This window comes from Trichosurus vulpecula, chromosome 1, assembly GCF_011100635.1.
Source record: "Trichosurus vulpecula isolate mTriVul1 chromosome 1, mTriVul1.pri, whole genome shotgun sequence".
Taxonomy (NCBI): domain Eukaryota; kingdom Metazoa; phylum Chordata; class Mammalia; order Diprotodontia; family Phalangeridae; genus Trichosurus; species Trichosurus vulpecula.
Window position 1 is genome coordinate 168,429,662 of NC_050573.1, and position 24,463 is coordinate 168,454,124.

Below are 24,463 nucleotides of genomic sequence, written 5' to 3' on the forward strand. Positions count from 1 at the left end.
AGGAGTAAAAATGCTATGAGTTCAGACAAAGAAAATAACGTATCTGGTTGAGGAATCAGGGAAGCCTACATGGTGGTGACATTGCATCCGGGCCTGGAAGTATGAATAGGATGTCCATATGCAAAGCAGGAAGGACATTCCAGGCATAGAAAATAACAATTATGAAAACCGAGGAAAGCAGTGACCGCCATGTTTCCTCATGTTGGTAAGTGACATCCATCTTCAATGATCAATGGTAAATAAATATAATCACTTCATAATCTCATAGCTCCTGGGTATTTTGTTCTTCAATTTCCAGAGAGCAGAGAAAGTAAGACTAAATAGTGAGCAATCTACTAGATGAGTCCCTACCCCCACCGAGAAATATCGCCATAAGTCTGTCCCCAAGCCAAGACTCTGAAATAAAATGAATGACTCACAAAAGAAATAGCTGGCATGATGAGCATTCAAGACACTTCAATTAATACCTTGTTTGTTTTTTATTGTGGGCATACATTCAGATGGCTGTCATTCTGCTAAGATTAAAGCTGGGCATTGGAACGCAGCAGAGGATAGCTTCCAAGGGGAGGGGAGAAACACATTTTCTCTTGAAATATAGCATGCATTGGAGAGTTCCAGAGCTGCCATTTTATAACTAGTACTATAACTTAAGGCTCTGATGACAAGGCACACTCACCCACCCACATGAAGTTGATTTAGGAATTCTGAACTCCCAGCAGAGCTGTATTCTTTGTATCCCGGACACCATCTCAACAAGTTTGCAAAAGAAATGTTTTAAATTTTTTTTTAATTAAACGACTGAGAGCTTAGAATAAATTCTTATATGTATTTTAGTCCCCAGCCCTTGGCCTTGCTCTGCCCTATTCCTGGCCACTGTATTCTACCTGCCTGTGGTGAGAACCCCACTGATCTCACACACACACACATACACACATACATGCACACACACACTCACACTCACACGAACATTTCATTTAGTGTTGGAGAATAGTAACATGAATCGCTGAATTCTCTGGACATAGAACAAATAGACAAAGATTGGTCATCTGATTCCTCTGGTTTAGAGAGTGTCTAGTGAGAAGTTTCCTCTAGAAGTGCAGGTCAGCACCTTTCCTGCAACATGAGAGGCTACGGGACTTGCCCAGGTTGATACAACCTGTATTAGAGGCAGGATTTGAATCCAGGTCATCTAACTTTGGTTTTAGAGCTGCTATGCCTAGCTGCCTCTCTCACAAAAGATGCAATAAACAATTTATTTTCAAAAATTTCATTTCATAGCATTTATTATTATATGTAATTTATATTAATAATAGCTACCTATATTTCTTTGTACTTCCTGCATTTTTTCCACCCACTGGACATCTCCACCTGATTGTCTTGCCAGAACAGCAAACTCATTGTATCCAGAACTGAGTTAATCATCTTTCTCTACACTTTGCTCTCACTTCTTTATTTGCATCTATAATGAGAGATTGACCAATGGGGGCCCAGTCCTTAGAACATGCACAGTATTTCTTATCTGCTGGAAATCTCAGTGGAGACTTCAGTCAGCCTGCTTTTATTGCTGCATGATGGTATATAATGGAGGTACCTTGACCCCATAAATCCTCAGTCCAACCCACTGGACATATAATTCTAATATCCCCTTATCTAAACCTTAACTCTAATCCTAATTTCCTTTATCTAGCCCCTTATAATTTTATCTAATCTTTCAACCCCTTATCTAACAGATGAACCGTAAGATCAGAACTTTATCAAACTGTAAGATATTGACTAAAAAGTGTTTGGGAAATTTTTTATTTCCACTGGTCCTGGAAGTCTTGCCTACATTGAAAGAATGATGAATTCTGATAAATAAATTTATATCTTAGAAAGCAGAATATATCTATAGATAGATATATCTGTGCATGTGCTAACTCAAGGGGCTGCCTATCCAACTGCATACCATGATCTTGGCAATATACATTTTCATCGACTTTGTTTTTTCAGTGTGGTCATTTATAACATTCTCTTTAGCATTACTATGAATTTCTCTCAAAAATCTCTGAAATCTTGTGGAGCTCAAAGTAATTAATGTAATCTGTGAATATGAATATCTGAAGAGGCTCATAACCATTAGTAAGAACACTCCCTTTGTTTGGACTTCATGTAGATGATCTTTTATGATACTGGCAAACTCCTTAGGAGGTAGTCTTACCCAGTGGAGAAAGTTCTGGATGAGGAATCAAGAAGATCTGGACTCAAATCTCATCTCAAACACTTCCAGGTTGTGTGACTCTGGGTAAATCACCTAACTTTAATCAACCTTAATTTGTGCATAAAAGGGGGCGAGCACTTACCTTGTAGTGTTGTTATGAGACTCAAATGAGGTAATGTATATAAAGTTCCTTGATAACTTTAAATCACTATTTAAGGTACCTAATAGTAATATTAAAATAAAGATAGAGACTGGACCTATGATTTATTGGAAATAGCAAACTCTCAGAGGAGGAAGTGCTGGGAGTTCAAATGACTTGTTCAGAGTCATATTGTCAAGGTGTATCAAAAATGGGACTTGAACCCAGGTCTTCCTGATGCCTTTGACAGCCCCCTATCAACAATGCCACACTTCTTTTCTTTTCTTGAAATTAATGAACAATCAACTAATCTGAATTTATGTTCTCTACATATTTTAGTCAAATGGTCCACTGTAGAGTATTGCCTTTGAATATTTTCATCAAGAATATATTCATGAATGCATAGAACATTCTTCCAAAGATTTTAGAGAGTTGAGAAACAGGCTATGTTTTTGTAGTTACTAATAATATCTTGGTTGACTTTTCGGTAAAATAACAATCCAAAAAATTTTTCCCCCATTTTTCTTTCTTTGAGAAATCATGAGCATTGATTCTGGGATGCCTTTAAAATGATGCTGCCTTTATTACATTTTTCTTCTATAAATACCCCATTTCTACTTCTTCATCTAGTACATTGGATACAGAAGTGCAATGTAGGTTTATTGAAGTTGGAAGAACAATGAAATTAGTTTTTTTTTAAAGCATGTACTAACCATTGCTACGAAGGTACAAAATGCTTGTAGTGGGCAAGACAATACAAAGGTGGGCATACTAATGACTAGAAAAAGGTATTTTTTTTTTACTAATGAAAATCAGTTTTCATTCAAAGTTATAATAAAATGTTGCTAGAAGAAATCCAAGTGAGTCAGAGCATCTTTATCAAGGTGTAAGAAACTGACCAAAAAGTGTTTGGGGAATTATTTTTTTATTTCCAGTAGGTCTTTGGAAGTCTTGTGTACAGGGAGGGAATTGTAAATTCTGATAAATAAATTAATACACTAAGGAGCAAAGTTATTCCAGAATTATAGAAAATCCTAAATAAGGAGTTGAAACCCTAAAACCTGACCTTTCATCATGCCACGCATCATGAAAGGCCAAGAAATAAATCCAAGAGATGAAGATAAATATGCCTGGAAACTCAACTAGTTTTAACTCCATTTAAATGAATGGGCTATAGTCAAGGCAAGACTTGGAAAAATGTTAATCAAATGTATGCTTATTATTCCATATGATAAAAATACGGTTTCGTGATCAATGATTAAAGACTATGTGTCAACGTAAATGACAAATCATGTAGAACAAGCAATTGCAAAGAAAAAAGACATTGTATATTCAAAGTCTCAAAGACATAAAATGCTTTAAGATTTATTGTATTTCAGTAAATTTAAATATTTTACTTTGTCCCAGTTAATTTGCACGTCACTGTAGAATAACTAGTTTCCTTCAAAACTCAGCTAACATGTCAATGCCTACATGAGGCTTTTCCTGATCCTCCAAATGTTAGGGCTTCCTCTCATAAAAATATCTTGCATTTTCTTCACACATAGTTCAAATTTACTTACTTTTGTACATGTTTCCCCAAAAGAAAGTAAACTCCTTGAGGGCAGGGACTGTTCCTTTTTTGTTTTTGTATCCACAGTGCCTAATACAAATTAGTGCCTGACACAAATTAGCAACTTAATAAATATTTGCTGATCGATTGTTCTCCATCAGTTCATTCTGCATAAGCTAAGTAGTATGGTAGATAGAGCACTAGACCTGGAGTCAGGAAGACCTGAGTTCAAATCCAGCTTTAGACACTGTCTGTCTCAGTTTCCTCATCTGTAATATGGGGATAGAAATAGCACATACCTCCCAGGGTTGTTGAAAGGATCAAATGAGATAATATTTGTAAAGTGCCTTGTAAACCTTAAAGTACTATATAACTACTAACTATTATAGTAATAATTTAAATATTATTAAATATTATCTTCAGTTTCCATGAATTCTTCATTTTATCATTTATATAGTGCAATAATATTCCATTATATTCATATCCCACAATGTATTCAGTCATTCCCCAATCAATGTCCTACTCATATTTCAAAAAAGAACCACCATTTGTCTCAAGAAGACCCTAAAAAGTAAAGCACCAAACACAGATCCTCTCTGGAGTTGAGCTGCCAGGCATTCAAATTCTATTGCAGAGAGTGCAACTCCAATGGGTTGGCCATGCAGCTAAAATGCCAAATGCACACTTACCCAAAACATTATTTTATGGAGGATTGCACTAGGTAAGGGCTCACACGGTGGTCAGAAGAATGGGTATAAAGATGCTCTCAAGGTCTTTCTGAAGAGCTTTAGTATTGACTGCGAGGCATGGGAAATGCAGGCACAGGACTGCCCAGCATAGCATTCTTGCACCAAAGAAGGTGTTATACTCCATAAGCAAAGCAGAATTGTAGAAGCACAAAGGAAACACAAGGTGCACAAATCCAGAGCCACTTCCACTCTAAATATTCTAATGGACCACTTGTGCCCAATTTCTGGTAGTGCCTTCCCAACTCATATTGGTCTGATCAGTCACAGCTGAACATACACAGTAAGTACCCTGATTCGAACATTGTGAAGACCATGTCATTGGTCTTCCTGGAAAATGAATCATGAACAACAACCATTCTCTTTAAGGGCAGCTAGGTGGTGCAGTTGATAGAACACTGGCCCTGGAGTTAGGAGGACCTGAGCTCAAATCCAGCCTCAGACACTTGACATTTACTACCTGTGTGACCCTGGTTGCATTGCAAAAATAAAATCTTCTCTTTAGTAGCCTATATAATAAACCCTGCATAGATAACACATTCCATTCACATCAACAATCCCTCATCACCTTCAGGGAGAGATGCTGGTTTTTGTCCCTTCATTCGTTAATTGAGGGGGTTGCAACTGATGTTCTTTAAGGCCCTTTCCAGCTCTAAAGCTAGGATTCTGTGTTTGAATGCAAAAGCCAGCTTCAAAAATAATTCTTGCAAAGTTTGGGTTTTTCCTTCTGTTCATAAAATATGCTGTGTTATCTCTCCAGGATTACAAATAAACCTAATTGTAGAAAAACGAAAATACCAGCATAGTGTTTGCTATTCACACCCTGCAGCCCACTACCATTATTCCCTCATCTCTCTGTCTCTCTTAACCCCTCTTCTTTTTTTTTTTAAAACTCTCCTCTTACTTTTTTTCCCTCTTCTCTTCCTACCTTCTCCTATTAGTTTCTGCAGCAGGGAGAATCCTTATCATGGCTCTCCCTGACCTTCAGCGGTGTGGGTTGTTCTTTCAGAGCTGTTTTCTGGAGGTCTGGGTAAGAACATGGTAGAAACCATTTGGGTTGCTTTGCCCCTTGTTTTGCTGGTGCTATTAACCTAGTCACACAATTAGAGCTGTCCAAAATGTATAGGGATGCTTTGGGTAGTGGCAAGTTTCCCAAGCTGCAGGTCTTCCCTCAAAGCTGAACTGCCACTTTTCAGGGATGTTATACAATAGGCTTCCTACTCAGCAAGGTGTTGAATTTCGATGACTCTTAACTTCCCCTCCAAAGCTGAGAGGCTGTGATTTTATAAGAGAATTTGATTTAGGAAAGTGAAGAAGGAAAAAAAAAACCTTATAGCAGACTTGGTATTTCTAAATACCAGACGACTTTCAATTCTCTTTTCCTCACTCCTACTCTGTCCAGAGACAACCTATTTTGCAAAGAATGTAATAAAATCTACATCATCCACCAATCATCTGTCATGTTCTGGACTCCAGACGTAGGACTAGTCACAGGAGAAATATCTTGAATGTAGTAGGCCTCTAATCAATGTTTGATTAAATGAATCAGTTTCAAAGCTTAGTTCTGCCCTTTACCCAGTCATTGATCTACGCCTCCTAACCAAATAATATTTCATGTTGTATGAGTAATCATTATTATTATTAGTTATTAATCAGTAACTGACAAAATGACACTTTAAAATTTGAAAAGTATTTGTGATGTTCAAAAAAAATAATTAATTTGGACAGGGTATATATATACACATATATAACTGGTATGTATAAAAGTGAGGGGGTCAATGAGTTGATAGATCAGTTACTCCACCCTCCTTAAAATAACTGCTGAGATAAAAACCCTGATACTTGAACCAGGTTAAAATACTTTTCTATTGAAACAACCACAGGCTTTAGACTAAATGAGCAAAAGTCTTTGACCAATTGTAGTGACAACATAGAGGAATTCTGTTTAGGTGGGTCAAGAGACTTAGCCATGTACTCTTGAACCTGCATAAAAGCAGAGAGCTAATTGGGGATTTGAATAGCATAGAGGGGAGACATTCCCACCAAGCCCCTGAGAAAGAAACTCATATGGTAACAATACATTCATATGCATATTGGGTACATGTACTTGAGAGGAGAAGGAAGAGAGTGCCTCAGCCTCTTTGCTTCCCTCTTTGACCAGACAAGAACCTTGTGAATTTCAGAGGGGCAGGGGATTTGGACTTTTCCATCAGTATCCTAGAAGTGACTCCAAGACAGCAGGGGTTGGTGGTAGTGTCTGTGTCTGGAGCCAAGGACAGGCTGAAAGGAATGAGGAAAACAAATTCCAAAGACCCACAGAAAAAATCATATCATACCTAAAGGGAACATCCCAAAGACTCCGGAAAGTGGAGTTCCAAGAGCCTCTTCACCAAGAGTGTTCTAAACTTGAGCCCACTCTGCCCTGGCTGCAGTACTTGCTGGTGAAAGAATATGCTACAAATGTTTCCTATCAACATACATCCTATGCCACCTTAGTAGACACCCTGTTCTAAAAGATGATTAAGTCTATCTGACTAATTGATATCAACTGATAATCATGGGGTGGGGGTAAGCATACTGACTGGGGCTCATGAGCTGTACTAGAAAAACCATCCCCAAATCTTTCAGAGCTACCATTAGACTGAGGGGACAATTAGCTGTCTTGCTCAGAGACTCAACCTGTGAATTGTAATGACAGTGAGAATGCAAGTTTTGGCAGTGGCACAAGAGCTTATGTACTATTGTGGCTATGGCTTTAACCCCGGAACGTTCTTAGTTCAGGTTTAATATTGGGACGAAACGAGGCTCTCACGATTTGCTGAACAAAGGAGACTTATTTTGTCCAAATTCAATAAGGATATAGAACAAAGATACAGGGACTTTTAGCTTTCTTGATGTGTGTTCACCTTCACTCTCTCTCTCTCTCACTCTCTCTCTCTCTTTCTCTCTCTCACTCTTTCTCTCTTTCTCTCTCTCTCTTTCTCTTTCTCTCTGTTTCTCCCTCTCTCTCTCTCTCTCACTCTCTCTTTCTTTCTTTCTCTCTCTCTCTCTGTCTCACCCTTTCTCTCTGTCTCACCCTTTCTCTCTCTCTCACCCTTTCTCTCTCTCTCTCTTTCTCTCTCTCTGTCTCTCTCTCTCACTCTTTCTCTCTCTCACTCTTTCTCTCTCTCTCTCTTCTCTCTCTCTCTCTCACCCTTTCTCTCTCTCACCCTTTCTCTCTCTCTCTTTCTCTCTCTCTCTAACTCTTTCTCTCTCTGTCTCTCTCTCACTCTTTCTCTCTCTCACTCTTTCTCTCTCTCTCTCTCTCACCCTTTCTCTCTCTCTCTTTCTCTCTCTGTCTCTGTCTCTCTCTCACTCTTTCTCTCTCACCCTTTCTCTCTCTCTCTTTCTCTCTCTCTCACCCTTTCTCTCTCTCTAACTCTTTCTCTCTCTCACTCTTTCTCTCTCTCTCTTTCTCTCTCTCTCTCTAACTCTTTCTCTCTAACTCTTTCTCTCTCTCTTTCTCTCTTTCTCTTTCTCTCTCTCTTTCTCTCTCTCTCTCACTCTTTCTCTCTCTTTCTCTCTCTTTCTCTCTGTCTCTCTTTCTCTTTCTCTCTCTCACTCTTTCTCTCTCTTTCTCTTTCTCTCTCTCTTTCTCTCTCTCTCTCACTCTTTCTCTCTCTCTCTCTTTCTCTCTCTCTCTCACTCTTTCTCTCTCTTTCTCTCTCTCTCTCACTCTTTCTCTCTTTCTCTTTCTCTCTCTCACTCTTTCTCTCTCTCACTCTTTCTCTCTCTCTCTCTCTCTCTCTCTCTGTCTTTCTGTCTCTCTCTCTCTCTCTCTCTCTCTCTCACACACACACACACACACACACACACACACACACACACACACACCCTTATCTGCCTTATCTGGTCAATAAGTCACATCAGGGTATGGTGACCTGTGTGGTTTCAAGTACCCATCAGGTCTGAGAAGCACCAACTACAAGCAGGTGGACCTTTTATGCCCCCAGGCTCAGAAGGTGAGTCAGGGACACTGGGACCAATCAAGTGGCATGAGGGGAAGATGTCAGGGAAACTGTGCCAGGAAAATGCTGGCCCTATCCCACATGCCCTAAACATATGTTATTACTCCCAACCTGTAGCTGATGAAACTGACTCAAGTAACTTGCCCCTGGCAAGTGTAAGGGGCAGGATTTGAAACTAGGTCTTCTACCTCAAAAGCCAGCCATGCACTATGCCATACCAGAGGCTTGGGGAGTGGTCAAATTCCTCTCTGCTTTGTGTGGGCTCAGCGTTTGAACCACCTGAATACACAAAAATAGATCTCTACAGAACTTATTCAGTGTCAGTGACAATGGAGTACTTTCAGTAAGCTGAGGCTTCTTATTGTTACCGTATGAGTGTACTGGGGGTGAGATCCTGAACGTCCTAAGTAGCTTTAAAGGACCTTTTTTTTTGTCATTAGATTTGATTTGAATCCCAGTTCGGCTACTTTTTCCTCGTATGAGCTTTCAGCGTCTCTTGTATATGCCCCTTTCTCCCCTCTGACACTACCACATTCTGGTGCAGACCCTCATCACCTCACCCCTGGATTACTGCAACAGCCTGCTGGTGGGCCTGCCTGTTTCAAATCTCTCTCCACTCCAATTCATCCTCCAATCAGTCACTGAAGTGATTTTCCTGAAGCACAGATCTGATCATGTCACCAGCCAACTCAATAAACTCCAGTGGCTTTCCATCACCTTCAGGATCAAATACAAAATACAGACATCAAAACTTTTGCTTGATATTCAAAGTCCCTCATAACTTAGTCCCCGCTTACCTTTCTAGTCTTCTTGCTCCTTACTCCCCACCACATAGTCTTCGATTCAGTGACACCGGCCTCCTGGCTATTTCACAAACCAGACATTCCATTTCTCAGCTCTGGACATTTTCTCTGGCTGTCCTCCACACCTGGAACACTCTCCCTCCTCATCTCTGCCTTTCCTGGCCTCCTCTAAGTCCCAGCTAAATTCCCATTTTCTACAGGAAGTCTTTCCCAATCCCTCTTGATTGCAGTGACTTCCGTCTCTTAATTATATCCTATTTATCCTGTATCTATCTTGTTTGTTCATATTTGTTCACTTGTCTCCCCCACTACATTTGAGTTCCTTGAGAGCAGGGACACTGTCTTTTGCCTCTTTTATATCCCCAGCACTTAATACAGTGAGTGCCTGGCACATAGTAGGTGCTCAGTGTTTATTGACTGACATGTGCATCTAGATTTTTCTAGACCCATTTCCTCATCTTTAAAATGAGGGGGCTGGACTAAAAAGCCTCTAAGGTACCTGCCAGCTCTAAATCCTATGTTCATTCCATGACTGCACAACCAAGTATATAGGTTAGTGGCAGAGCATGGAGTTACAATTGCTGTATACCCAGGCAGAAATTTGTGGAAAACTTCAGGGTAATTAGCCCCCAATACATTGTTTAACTAGGGTCTGCCAATCCACTGTTTTGTGGATTATGCCCAACATTATTTGGTCTTTCCCCTGGAATTAGAAGTCAGTTTCAGAGGCAATTGGGTAGCAGCATTGTATTTTTGTATTCACAAAAAGACTGGGAAGGAGAGATGCAGGAAATGAGCTTCACTGAATTTGGCTCAGGCTTGGTAGGTGTTTGCAAGTCCAGACTGCTGATGATTGTTCCAGTCTGTGTCTCTCCTTCCCCCTTGGTTTCCTCCTCTCTGCTCATTTTGCATAGTTGCTGATGCTACTGGTGTTCTGCTAAATGGATTCATTAAAGTAGGAATGTGAATGTTTCAAGAACTGTCTATTGGCTCATTGGTCATAACAAATGTTTTAGGGGTTCATTTAGGACTTGTGGAGTGAATTGGGCCCACATGTTCTTTCTCCAGATCTCTATGTAGTTTCCTTAAGTTGTACCTCCCACCTCACTGTCATCTCCTTCCCAAATATACCAAATGGTACTATCTACTTCCTTTCTAGGTCACTGCCAGGTCACCTGGAAAAGTGCCCAATTTACCCCTGGGCCAGCTTGGTCAATGAACAATTGTCATTTCTGTTATTTCGACATCGAGTTGGGTGGTATTCCCATTTGTGAACTTTATAAAGGATTTGTGTATGATTCCCACAGACTGCTGCAGCCTAGAGGTATATTACCTTCAGGGGTGTGCCAGAGCCAACTCATACAGGCTAGTAAGGACCAATTGCTAAACTTTCAGCATGAGCATTCACATTTTGGAAATCAGCTACAAATTGGGGCTTGATTTATTGTTCTGTTGATTATTTAAGATTAGGAGTCATCAAAGTGTAGCCTGGGAGTCAAATCATGCTCCCTGCCTGTTTTTGTACTTCCCATAAACTAAGAATGGTTTTTACATTTTAAAATACATTAAAAATGTAAAAAAAAAACCCCTTAAATATATTATTTAAAATAGTTTAAATGCATTATATAAAAATATAAAAAAATATTCTTAGCTCCTAACAGGAAAAAAGAACTAGTTGTGGATACAAAAACAATGCACACTGAGGGATAGCTAGGCAGTACAGTGGATAGAGTGCTGGACCTGCTGCTGTTTGGCCTTTATTCTCGAAGAGGACCATGACATCAGGAAGGTGATGCCATGACATGCAAGTGAATTGGATTTAAGTGAGGTAGGGCTGTGCAAAATCGCCAGCTTCACTTTCACCTTAGGAGCCATCTGGGTCCAGTGGCCCGATTGATATAGATCAGGACAGCTGGAGATGGCCCAGGATGCAGTGGGGATCCTTGGCCTTTTCAAGCTAAGGTCCTTAATAGGTCTCAGTTTGACTGAGGCAAAGCCTAGTCAGTAATTAAGACTCAATAAGAAATGAAGCAAAGAATTGTCTCTTAAAAATAAAATTAGATCTGGGAGGGGAAGACCCTCAGGGTTTCTGGCCAAAACAGAAACAATTGAGTAAGGAAGACTCATCTTTGTGAGTTCAAATCTGGTCTCAGACACTTACTAGTTGTGTCACTTAACCCTGCTTGCCTCAAGTTTCTTCATCTATAAAATGAGCTGGAGAAGGAAATGGAAAACCACTCTAGTATCTTTGCCAAGAAAACCCCAAATGGGGTTATAAAAAGTCAGACATGACTGAAATGACTCAACAACAACAAAAGCAGTGGGCTGGATTTGGCCTTCAGGCTATAGTTTGCAGACATCTACCCTATCTAGGTTTAAGAAAGTGATAGAGAAAATCTTAATTATGCAGATTAAGCTGAAAAGTATGTCATGTATTTTAAGAAAGCTGGTTGTTAAATATTTATCCACAGGCTCCCTCCCACTAAGGGACTCTAGTTCTGAGCTTGTGGGGATTTCAGACCAGCTTCTCACATGTGTTAATAACAGGTGTCTTCACTGGTCACCACTCAGTTCTCAGGCTTGGCTTACTTTTGCCTCAAGGGTTTATCTCAGATAGATCTAGGGACATGCATATTTCTATAATATTCTCTGTTTGCTTATGGGCTTTTCTATTGATAGAAAATTTATTTGCCTAGGAGTATGATTTCAATATGTCTCTATTTTGTTTGAGACTTCCAAATGAAGTTAATATCTGACTTTGCAGCCGTGCTTTAGCAAGGGTTGCATCTCTTGTCCCTCCCTAGACACCCAAACTTCCCTAATCTTAACCTGTGCCTGCATTAATCATACTAGATAAGGCCTTAATAGAGCCACAAGTTTATTTTACATAGAGAGGAATAAAATTAAACAATGACAAGATAGTGAACAATGAGGATATGGCTAGGCAACAATTCATTGGAAAGAATGAAGGCAGTGGCTCACACTGCTGGCTGTATAGACATCATGAGCTCCTACTCACTTTAACCCCCATTGTGGGAAGGAAGGACAAACAATAGTCAGGGGCGCTGCTTTCTAATCAGGAATAGAGACTTGGGGATAGGGAGATGTCCCAGGACAGGATTTGCACTGTCTCATGAACCATTACATTCAACTCTTGGCTGTGTCTCAGGTACCTTCACACCTCCATTACATCCAGCAACAGCAGCTCCCGAAAGTCTCAAGGGCAGAGATCAAGGGAACGGTATGTGGAGATGGGACGTGCTATTCAATACTGCCCACTTTGGGTACAAAGTGGATACAAAACGAAGTCTACAAAAAAAGTCTCAGGAAGCCACCATCAAAATATGTCACCACTCTGGTGAATTTGGTGATGATAATCTGCTTGAATATCCCTATAATCATTTGGATAACAGTGCTATTCAGGCAAAGGGTCCAAGAACCCAGAACTGCACTCTGTTATTCATGGAGTCTGGGGTTGTTGGGAACCCTGAAGTGTTGGGGTACAGAGCAAGTCTGCCTGTAAAGAACTCAAGTCTTTCAGTCAAAGTAGCAAGGTTTATTGTAAGGCCAATAAGAGCAAGACAAGATTCTTAGGGAATCTGCAGCTTGGTGGGGGTAAGATAGATACTTATATGCATAAAAAAAACAGTGAAAAGATCTGGATGGGATTAAGGAGTAGTAATGGGTGGGTGGGTGGGTGGGTGGGGGGAACCAAGAATGACAGTGAAAGGAATGTCAAGTAAGCAAATTAGGTGACCTAGGTGGGCTGGGCTGGGATAGTTGGCTTGGGTGGATGTGCCAGCAATCTGGGCTGCTAAAATGTATGGGAAAATTCAGCGACTGGGTTGCTTTCAAAGACACGGTCTTTTCCTTTCAGGGGTCTAGGTCCCATCACCCTATCATTATGATGCCATTGCAGGGCTAATGGTGAGTTGGGCATCTTCCTAACATCATTGTTGGGTGTCACATTCACTTTCTGAAACCTTGGACACAATTAGAGGGATATGGTTGGTTGATTGGTTGGTTGGTTGGTGGGTTGGTTGTTGTCCTTCATTCTCAAAGAGGACCAAAATAACATCACTGTGCTTGAGTCAAGATTCAATGTGTCCAACTGTGGCTGATCAGACCAATATGAGCTCAGTATGCTCTACCATAGGTCAGGCACAAATAGTCCCTGCGTACATTTGGGGTGGATACTCCAAACTTGCGCATCCTGTGTTTCCTTTGAGCTGTTTCAATTCTGTTTTGCTCATAGAGCACAGCACTTTCTCTGATGTGGGAATGCCATGCTGAGTGGTCCTGTGCCAATGTCTCCCATGTCACACAATTCCAAAGTTCTTAAGAGAGACCTTGCAAGTGTCCTTGTATTGTTTCTCCTGACCACCATGTGAGCACTTGCCTTGTGTGAGTTCTCCATAAAATAGTCTTTTTGGCAAGCGTGAATTTTGCACTTGAACAATGTGGAGCCCATTGGAGTTGCACTCTCTGAAGCAGAGTTTGAATGCTTGGCAGTTTAGTTCGAGTAAGGACCTCAATGTCTGGTACCTTATCCTGCCAGGTGATCTTCAGAATTTTTCTAAGACAATTCAAATGGAAGTGATTCTGTTTCCTGGCATGGTGCTGGTTGACTGTCCAGGTTTCACAGGCATACAACAATGTGGTCAGCACCACAGCTCTGTAGACCTTCAATATGGTAAAAAAAAAAAAAAGGGATGAGAGGCATATCACTATATTTCTAAATGTGTGTGTTTAGTGGAGAGTTTTCTCACCACCTTCTTAACTGAAAAGCTATCTTTTCTTTTCCAAGGAGATAGCTAGAATAGTGAAAAAGATACTGGATTTGAAATCAGAAGACCTGGGTTTGAATCTTGGATCTGTTCTTTACTACCTCTGTAGTCAGGCAGATCATATCTGCCTCGATTTCTTCATCAATAAACAGAGAGAGTTGATTTATTTGACCTCCAAATTCCCTTCCAGCTCTAAACATTACGACCCTAAGAGTTCCTTGCAAAATAAGTCTCTGTCCCCAAATCTTGCTCTTGACTAGCCCTTGCAGATAAAATTTCCAAGATTAAGTTCAGTTCTACTCTTGAGTTTGCCAAGGAAGCAAATAGCTTCTGTCTCTAGTGGCTCCCAAATCCTCAAGGCAGTGAAAGCTGCATTTTTCCAGGACTAGAACAGAGTGCCAAAATGATGATGTCACTGCCCTAAACAGTCAGCTCCCTCCCTCTTTTTTTTCCTGTTTCTCTTCTCCAGACAGGCTCATGAATCACAGCAGCTTTATCATTTAACTTAAGGCTCATTTCCCTGTTCCACAAATGTTTGGAAGTCTGGTAGGTGGAAGCCAAATGTAGTCAAAACATAAAGGCTTTACTTTCTTAAAGTTGGACATTTATTCTTCCCCTCACCCTCTAAAAAAAAAAATAAAAAGGAAAGAGTGTACCATCTGGCTTAATTTAGCAATCGCTGGCGATAAACTCCTGGCACTTCAGGTCTGGCCACAATGATCTCATTCTAGAAGCTGTATGCGAAATATTTTTACTTTTTCCATATCCAAGACTACAGTGTGGCTCAGTGTTCCCATATGTAAATGCATGTATTGTGTAGAATATATGCAGCCTGGATATTATACCGCTGTACAAAGTTTCAGTAAAACATAGAGCCAACTTGAAGACACAGCTACAAATGGAGATACAAATAGGATAATTTCTATCAACTGTGGAGAAAATATTTATTATTTATCCTTTATCAATATTATTGAACCTGGTTTTATTTGGCTAGAAAATTGTCTAACCCAAAAGCTTAGGTCAGACTGACCTCAGAGAAGCTCCAAAGAAACTGGGTAGTTGTAAGGAAAGTTTAGGTGCTTGTTTTGGGTCCATTCAGATCTTGTTTTGGGTTCCACCCAAGCTTGTATTTAGATTCTCCAAATTAGATTAACTTGCCTGCTGATGCACATTCCAAACTGCCCTTTTTGGGAGACTACTTACTGCCTACTTGAAGCTAATGTCCTTATGATGCCCTTGTCTGAACTAAATAAAGTAACCTCATAAAGACTTGTGGAGGGAGTCACACCTTCCTTCCAGCTCTCTCCCCATAAAATGACCTAATAAATGTCATCCTTTAGGTTCACAGATCCTATAGAATTTTAGAAAGCATGCTTATATTTAACAAATTAGGAAATTCAGTCCTGGAGAGAAGTGACTTGTTTAAGGTCACACAGCTGGTTAGGAACAGAGCCAAATCTAGAATATAAGTTCTTTGAGGCTCACAACTGCTCCTGCTCAAAGCTTTGAATGACTTTCCACAACCAACAAAATTTCAAAGTTTTTTTTCTTGGCGTTCAAGGTCCTCAATACTGTGACCAACCTTCCCTACTCCCAACCACTTTTCCAGCGTAATCTTCAGGCTCACTGTGCTGTTTTCCATACACAACTTGGACTTTTCTACCTCTATGCCTTAGACCATGATGTTTCCTGTGCTTGTAAGTCCCTCTGCCCTACATCTTTATTCACTAACACTCTACCTATCTTTCAAGGACTAGTTCAAATGCCACCTCGTCCATGAAATTTTGTTGAATCTTGCCCAGAAAGAAACAATATCTTCCTCTACTAAATTCCTACCTCTGAGTTTGTAGCCAGGCTAAGGTAAACTACATCCCAACTCACTGAAAGAATGGAGGAGTGGTTTTGCTGAGCTACTGCCAATGATCTTTGAAAGATCATGAGACTAAAACGAAGGCAAATGTTTCATAATAACCAACTGTGGCCCCAGAGGGAAAAAAAAAATTAGAAAACTCTTCCCTCATTTAAGTAAAGAGGGGGACTATGCATGTAGAATGCTTAATTCTTTTTATTGGTTATAAGACCAGTCTTACTTTGTTGGGAGCAGAGAAAGGGGAATATATCTAGAAATGACAGGGCTGTAAAAACAAAAGCATAATTTTTTTTAAAGAAAGAACATGGAGAATGGGATTAGTGTTGCAAGACTGGAGACAGAAAATTGTTGTTTTTATTTTCCTGAAAAAGGAAAGACAATGGAGTCTGTTTGACTTGGATTCCTGACAAAATACAAAAGCATATTAATAAAGAAGAGTTATTGAACATCTAGAAAGGAAGCAGGATTACGTGGATAAAGCATGATGTCATCAAAAATAGGCTGTGCCAAACAAACTTTATTTCCATTTTTTAAAATGTTACTGGACCATTAGATCAGAGTAGTCCTGTGGGTATAGTTTGCCTACATTTTAACAAGGAATTTGATGAATCTTATATGCATTCTTTTTTTAAAACACATTTTATTTATGTGTTTTGCTTTATATCACCTAGAGTTCCCCCTCTACCTCTATCTCTACCTCCACCCACCCCCAGCAATCCCTTAGAATAAATTTTTTTTTAAAAAAGGAAGAAGACAAAAAATAATTTAGCAAAACCAATCAACGCACAGGAGACAAATGTGTCATTTTCTTATTTATAGTGTTGAGAAGGTCAAATGAGATTAAGTATATGAAAACACATTAGAAACCGTAAAGCACTCATTCACGTTTGAAGAAATGTAGACAATTATCATGAGAGCACCATAGAATTTAAGCTGTAAGGGACCTCAAGAATCCCTTTTGTCATTGTTGTTGTTCAGTTGTCTCAGTCTTTTTCATTTTTTTAGCTTTTATTCAGTATTTTATTTTTCCCCAGTTACACGTAAAAACAATTTTTAACATCGGTTTTTAAAACTTTGAGTTCCAAATTCTCTCCCTTCCTCCCTCCCCAGCCCTCCCCATTGAGAAGGCAAGCAATTTGATATAGGCTATACAGTTGTTTCAGTCTTGTCCAACTCTTTGTGATCCCATTTTGGGATCCTTTATGCCTACCTTTTTATCCTTGGTGGTGGTGGTATTGGTGGTGGTGGTGGTGGTATTCTTTGTTCTGGAAGAGGACTAATGACAGCATGAGGATGATGTCTTGACTTGCTCATGAATTGGATTTAAGTGAGGAAAAAGCTTATCTTAATGTAACTCAAGTTGGTTTTTTGAGCATGCCCAGTTTAGCTCACGTGGATCTGTACCCTCTATGGGGGTGGGGGTAATCTCTTTTGTTAGCTGCCTGTATCTTTAAGAGTGGCAATACTGAGCCACTCTGCCCTTTTTGGCAGTACCTCTTTCACACCATCTTCTTGGTGTAAATGTCTTATTTTTTCTGCCATTTTTGGGCTCTTTTGCTCCTGTCTGCTGTGCTCAGGATGGACACCATTAATTGAATAAGTGAGAAGGGAGGAACTTGCTTTCCCCTGATTATCTCTCTTGTACCCTTTCTCAGAGAAATGGGCCTAGAGGGCATTTGTTTCTGTTATGAGTTGTTTGTCCTCAGTTTCAGGTTTCTGGACCAGGAGTTGGAACCATGGCAACCTTGGAGCCAAGATTGCCGGCAGGCTGGTGCAGGGGCTGCCGGCCACGGAAGAGAAACCTGAGTGTCTGGGACTCTGGGTGGTAGGGGGTGGGGGTGGGGAGGAGTTTGGACTTGGAGATGGGACTGTACTCTGTGGGAACATAGCTAAGCTATTAACTTTCCCTTTCTCTCCCCAAAGACTGAGGTGGTACAGAAGGGAAGGGGGATTATGCCTCCCATGTGTTGGGGGGAGTAAGTTTGTGTATTTATGATTATATCTTCTGAAGCAAATGTGTCTTTATAAAACCTCCAGTGTTACACTACCAATAAGCAAACTAAACCCAGAAAGATGTCCAAGGGCACACAGGCAGTTATTAGATTCACAGGCTACTATTAGGCTGGGTCTGTGACTGATTCTTAGCAGCCTGAGTGTGATTTCTCCTGACTTACCGCACCATCCATTTCTCCGTTCTCAGCTCTCCTTGGCCCTTTGGACCATTGTTTGGATTCATGAGATAACATGTCAACCCTGTTACGAAAAGAACAAGTTTAATGATTCTGTTGCTTTCCTTTCACATGACAGTCTCTGAACCTAGAGGGCCTTTGGCTATGAAGTCTTGGTCTCTATGTGGGAGGAATCTGATATGTTGCTTAGATAGTCAGATAAAAATGTTCAAGAAACAAAGAGACATTAACTTCCCATTATCTTTATCTTGTGACTAGTTCAGTTGAGTTAGAGATAACAGTCTAACATACATAACATAGAATTAGAGAGCTATGAGCCCGCCTTTAAACTTGCCCAAGATAATTTAATAGCAGATCTGGGAACAGAACCCGGTCTTTTGACTCCCCATCTAATGTGCTTTTTACTTCACCATGTAATATCTCTGACTGCCTTATTTCCTGCTTATTTCCTATCTATCCTATCTATAGCTTGTTAGTCCATGGTTGTGGCTTGTTATTTTCCCATTAGACTGTGAGCTCCTTGAGAACAAGGACTGTCTTTTGCCTTTCTTTGTATCCCCAACACTTTGCACAGTGCCTGGCAGGTAGTAGACACGTTGTAAATGCTTATTGACAGGTTGCCTTATGTTGCAGCAGCAAGATAACATAGTTTTGTGAAGGATTTCCCCCTTCTACTTTCATCCCTACATACTGGGCCAAACAGGATATCACAAAGCTTTGAGTTTTCATATGGGACCAAGACACCCATTGTCAGTTCCAACTTCACCTTTTATTTCCATTTGGAAACCACCTGTCATGCCTGCCCTGTAGTATTTTTTAATACTGAAAACAAGATCCTATTATAGGGGCCTAGCTCAATAATACTTTTATAGCCATCTTTCATGAGTTTATATTCTTTAAAATCTGCACTTATGGGCGTATTATCAACCCTTAGAAGAACTGGAGCTAAAAAGACTGGTGTGGTCCTGCAGCTGTGTTTAGGGCATACCAAGAGATTATTTTCAGAGAATAAGTTAATGCCCACTCTCAGAAGTACCCGCTGTTTTGGAAATTATAAGGTTTCAAGATTAAAATCACAAAACTGAAAAAGCTCTCTAAGGCAGAGGTTCTTAACCTTTTTCAAGTCCAGGACCCCTTTGGCAGTCTGGTGAAAGCTATGTTTCTTCTATGGAAGGAAACATTAATTTCAATTAGAGGTTAGTGAAAATAAAGGTGCAATTTTTCTCCCAACTAAGTATATGGATCCTCTGAGATCTATCCACGGACCCATTAGGAGTCCATGGAGCCCAAGTTAAGAATCTCTACCTTAGGGTTAGTTTTCCTTGAACTTAGTATGAACACAGTCTTGAGGGTCCCCCTTCCTTCAGTCAGAGCAGAGGTTCTCAAATCTTTTTGGCCCATGTGCTCACCAACACCTCCAAATACTATTAATAAGAAGGCTGACATAACCTTAGGAGGAGACACCAATAGAGTGATTTGGACACTCAGGTTCCAGTGTGCTTTTGTATACTTTATTTCATTTGATCCTCCCAACAGCCTTTGAGGCAGGGCATCTTTCTTTATGACTGCTGTGTCATGTGTTAATTCAATTCCTTTCAATTCAAAAAGCATTTATTAGACATCTCCTACGTTCAAAGCCAAGAGAATAGAATGGAGCAGAGGAGAGAGGGCGTGGAGTCAGGAAGATCTTCATTCAAATTCCACTCCTTAACATTTTCTGTGTGATCTTGTGTAAGACTCTTAGACTCTCAGAAACTCACTTACATTATCTGTATAAGGGGTACAATAATTATATCTACAGAACCTACCTGACAGGCTGTTGTCAGGATCAAATGAGAAATTAGTGTTATATGTTAGCTGCTATCATTATTATCACTATTACATCTACCTGTGCAATAATCTGCAGAATGTTAAATACAAAATCATAATATCAGGATAGCAACCAACCTCAGGACTGTTTCTTTTTGAATTTCATTGAACAAGGTGAGAAATCTAATTTTTAAAGTGATAATAATAACCCATCAAAACTCAACTACAGTTCTTGTCTTAAAGGGAGAGCAAAGGCAAAATAAGGGAACATCAACCAGGGCAGCTAGGTGGTATAGCGAATAGAAAACCGGGCCTGGAATTGGGAAGACCTGAGTTCAAATCCGACCTCAGACACCTAATAGCTGAATGACCCTGAGCAAGTCACTTAACTCTGTTTGCCTGTTTCCTCCTCTGTGAAATGAACTGGAGAAGAAAATGGCAAACTACTCCAGTATCATTATCAAGAAAACTTCAAATGGAGTCACAAAGACTCGAATATGTCTGAAACAACTGAACAACAAGAAAATTGATATGATACATTAAAATTTTATTTTAAAATGTAAAAACCATTCTTAGTTTATGACTATATAAAAACTAGCAGCATGCCATCTATATTTTGCTGATATCTCCTCTAGAAAAGCAAAAGTTGAAAAAAATCTCAAGAAAAATAATGGGGGAAAAATGGAGAAGAAGGCCTAGCAGTGCCAGATTTCAAACTATACTACAAAACAGTCATCATGAAAATAATTGGGTATTGATTTTTTTAAAAATAGAAAATTTGATTAGTAGAACAGATAACGTATGGGAGACCCAAAAGCAACCTGCCATAGTAGCACAGTACTGGATAAACCCAAAGACTCCAAGAATAAGCAGCTATTTGATAAAAACTGCTTAGGATGACTAGAAAACAGTCCAGAAGAAAAATAGATTTAGGCCAACATTTTACCCCATATACAATAATAAGCTCCAAATAGATATATGACCAAGATATAAAAGGCCACATAAACACTTTAGAGGATCCTTAACAACTATGGAAAGGGGGCAAGTTCATGACCATAAATGGGACTGGATTGAAGAAGATAAAATGGATAACTCTGATTACATAAAACTGGGAAGATTTTGCATAAACAAAAATGTAGCTAAAATTAGAAGAGTTAACTGGGAAAAAAAAAATCTTTGTAGCAATTTTCTCTGATTAAGGTCCGACATCCAAGATAAGTAAGGGTTTGGTTTAAATATGTAAAAATAAAAGTTGCTCCCCATTAGATAAATATTCAAACAATATGAATAGGCAGCTGTCAGGGAACACATTTGAGCTACCAACAATCATATGAAAAGATGCTCCAAATCATAGTTGAAAATTAAGGTAACTTTGAGGCTACACCTGACACCCACCAGATTGGCAAAGATGACCAAAAAGGAAAATGCAATAGTTAGATGGGCAGTGGGAGGACAAGAACACTATTATTCTGTTGGTAGAGCTGTAAATTGATTCAACCATTCTGGAAAATAATTTAAAAGTACAACCAAAAATAGCATTTACTATTATTAGTATTACTATTAATAGCATTTGCTACTATCACATACTCCAAAGAGATTAGAGAAAGAGGAAAAAAAGACCCTTAAATGTATGTAAGGAAAGCATGCATACATTAATATAATAATGTCAGAATTGTTATGTCAAGGAAAAACTCAATAATAAGGGTTCCAGATGAACCAATCAATTAACAAGTATTTATTAAATGCCTAGTGGGTGCTACACATGGTTCTGGGTGTGAGACAAAATATAAAGAAAGAAAGGAAAGAAGAAAAGTAAAGAAAATTCCTAATCTCAAAACGCTCACTCATAACTGTTGACTCAAGCACTTCATAGTGCTGCACGAATTCCTAGCACAAGGGAATCTCCCGGTATGATATTAAGTTAATTTTTCAATCCTACACCTGCACAAGTCATCTATAAGCACAAGGGTAATAGGTAAAGGGGTCTCTCCAACAAATCCTGCATCAGCATATGGGAACCTTACAGTATGACCAGAGACAGAGCATGTATATCGTGCAAGACTCTGCATCTGGAGTCAGCAAGAGTGAAAGGTTCCACCAAGAAAGCCTCAATGTGATCAGAAGCCACAAGGAACAGCCTTCGGCAGTGGACCAATGACTAGCAACCAACATAGTGTTGCACTGCTCAGACCTGGGCAGCAAAGCCCAGGGACTCCAAGATACTCAAAACTCTGTTATGAGCTACTAGAAAGGTCCTTGAAGTCCCAGATCTCTGAACCTCAGGTATTCTGGGAACCCCAGAAGGTAAAGATCAGCCCAAGGACTTAAGGGGCACAAAGTGAGACAAAGTACGGTCAACTACTTCATCCAAGAGCACAGCAGGTGGCAGAGCCTGTCCCTGTCACTAATCCACAATTCAGCAACTAATGCTAGAAAGATGGCTAAACCAAAGAAAATACTAACCCGGTATAAAAAATTATTACAAATTGAGAGTTCTCCTCCTAAAAAGAAAGATTAACTCTGTAAGAACTGCAAAAAAGAGACTCAAAGGGAAAAATGGATTTTCTGCAAGGACTGCATGAATGCACAGAAGAAATGAAGCTAGAGATTAAAAATGAAATGCAGGACCTTAAAGAATTAGAAGGAAAATAAGAATCTTATAAGAGAAAGTACTAAATCTTTCCTAAGAAATGGACTCACTAAAGATTAGGATAGACCAAAAAGAAATCAATGACTCCACAACACACAAGAAATACTAGAACAAAATCAAAAGGTTAAAAAAATAAATAAAATTTAAGCTATCTGATATCAAAACCAGAAGAACAGGCCAAGGAGAGATAATTTAAGAATTGTGGAATTCTTTGAAAGCTATGATTTTTAAAAACCCGGACATTATATCTCAAGAAATTATAAATGAAAACTGCCCAGATCTACTGGAGCTAGAGAGTACAAAGAATAAAGTAAAAATAGAAAGAACTCACCAATCACTTCCTGCAAGGGAAGAAAAAGTTTTAAAGACATCACAGACAAAATTAGCATCTCTCAAAAAAAATTTAAAAAATACTACAAGCATCCAGAAAGAAGTAGTTCAAGTACCAAGGAACTAGTCAGGATTATATAAGATCTTTCAGCATCTATGAAAAATCAGAGAAAATATTGGAATACAATACTCCTAAAGGCAAAAGATGACTTACAACCAAGAATAAACTTATCTTGAAAATCTGAGTGTATCCCTACAGAGAGAAAAAAGTGAACCTTTTTTGGAGTAGAGGATATTGAAGTATTTCTGATTTAACAGATGACAAATCCCTGTACTACAAATACAAACTCCAAAATATCCTTGAATTCAATAATTATATTGAAATTAGAGCACCATAACAAACAAAACTATTGCCCACAATTTCCCAGGGGAAAAAAAGTTGGTCCATGAAAATTTAACAACTTTTTAATAGATGTTGCCCTCACAATGTGATAAGAAAATCTCTAGCTACATTCCGCCATTTACTTAAGATCAACATGTCAAGAGTTCTTGCATTGCCTGCAAACTGGAGCAACTTCTGGAATGGGGCTTGTTCCCAGACCATGCAGATCACTCAGATCACCTGCCCCACATCTGACCTCCCAAACCACCTTTCAGCTGTCTTCTAAAAAAAAAAAATGGTAAAACAGATTGAGAACAAGGAAAACTTTGACTCAAAATTGAAAGAGGCTGGAGAAAAATTAAGAGTAGCCTACTCTTCTGCCACATGGCATAAGCCATGCAAAGAGATCATCTTTCTTTCACTCATTTTGTGAAAAGTACTGACATGATCTTCATAGAAGTGGATATAGATGATTGTTGAGATGTTGCTAGTACGTGGTAGAAAATGAAATGCATGTCAACATTTCAGTTCTATAAAAATGGACAAAAAGTGAGTGAATTTTCTGAAACCAATAAGGAAAAGTTAAAATCAATGAATTCAAGAAGTCATGGATCCTGTTAACAGTGTAAACAACTGTCAGTTGTCTAAATTATATAGCTTATATTTTTTTCTATTTCCCCTGAAAGATCAAGTATAACAAGAGTGTATATCCAAATAACATTTGACTGTACATGATAATAACATCTAAATCCTACCCTTTTGAGGGAAAAAGAAAAGATGCACAAGTCAGGTAGCATGCTGAAGTCTGCAAAATCAAGCTTGAGATATTAACTACATCTCCTGTGTTAACCAGCTAGCTTCCTGTTTTACCTGATATGAATCTTCCCCTTCTGCCATCTATTCTTTGACATGTAAATCATTTTCTCCCCCTATTGCTCTTTGAAATGCCATTGTACCCATCCTGCTTATATATCCCAAATCTATATAAGATAGCTAAAATAT

The 24,463-nt window shown here is 39.3% G+C and overlaps 1 pseudogene; it reads left to right on the forward strand.

Annotated features, from left to right (window-relative positions):
- The first annotated feature begins 23,756 nt into the window (after positions 1-23,756).
- Positions 23,757-24,082, forward strand: LOC118835258 (annotated as a pseudogene).
- Positions 24,083-24,463: the final 381 nt, after the last annotated feature.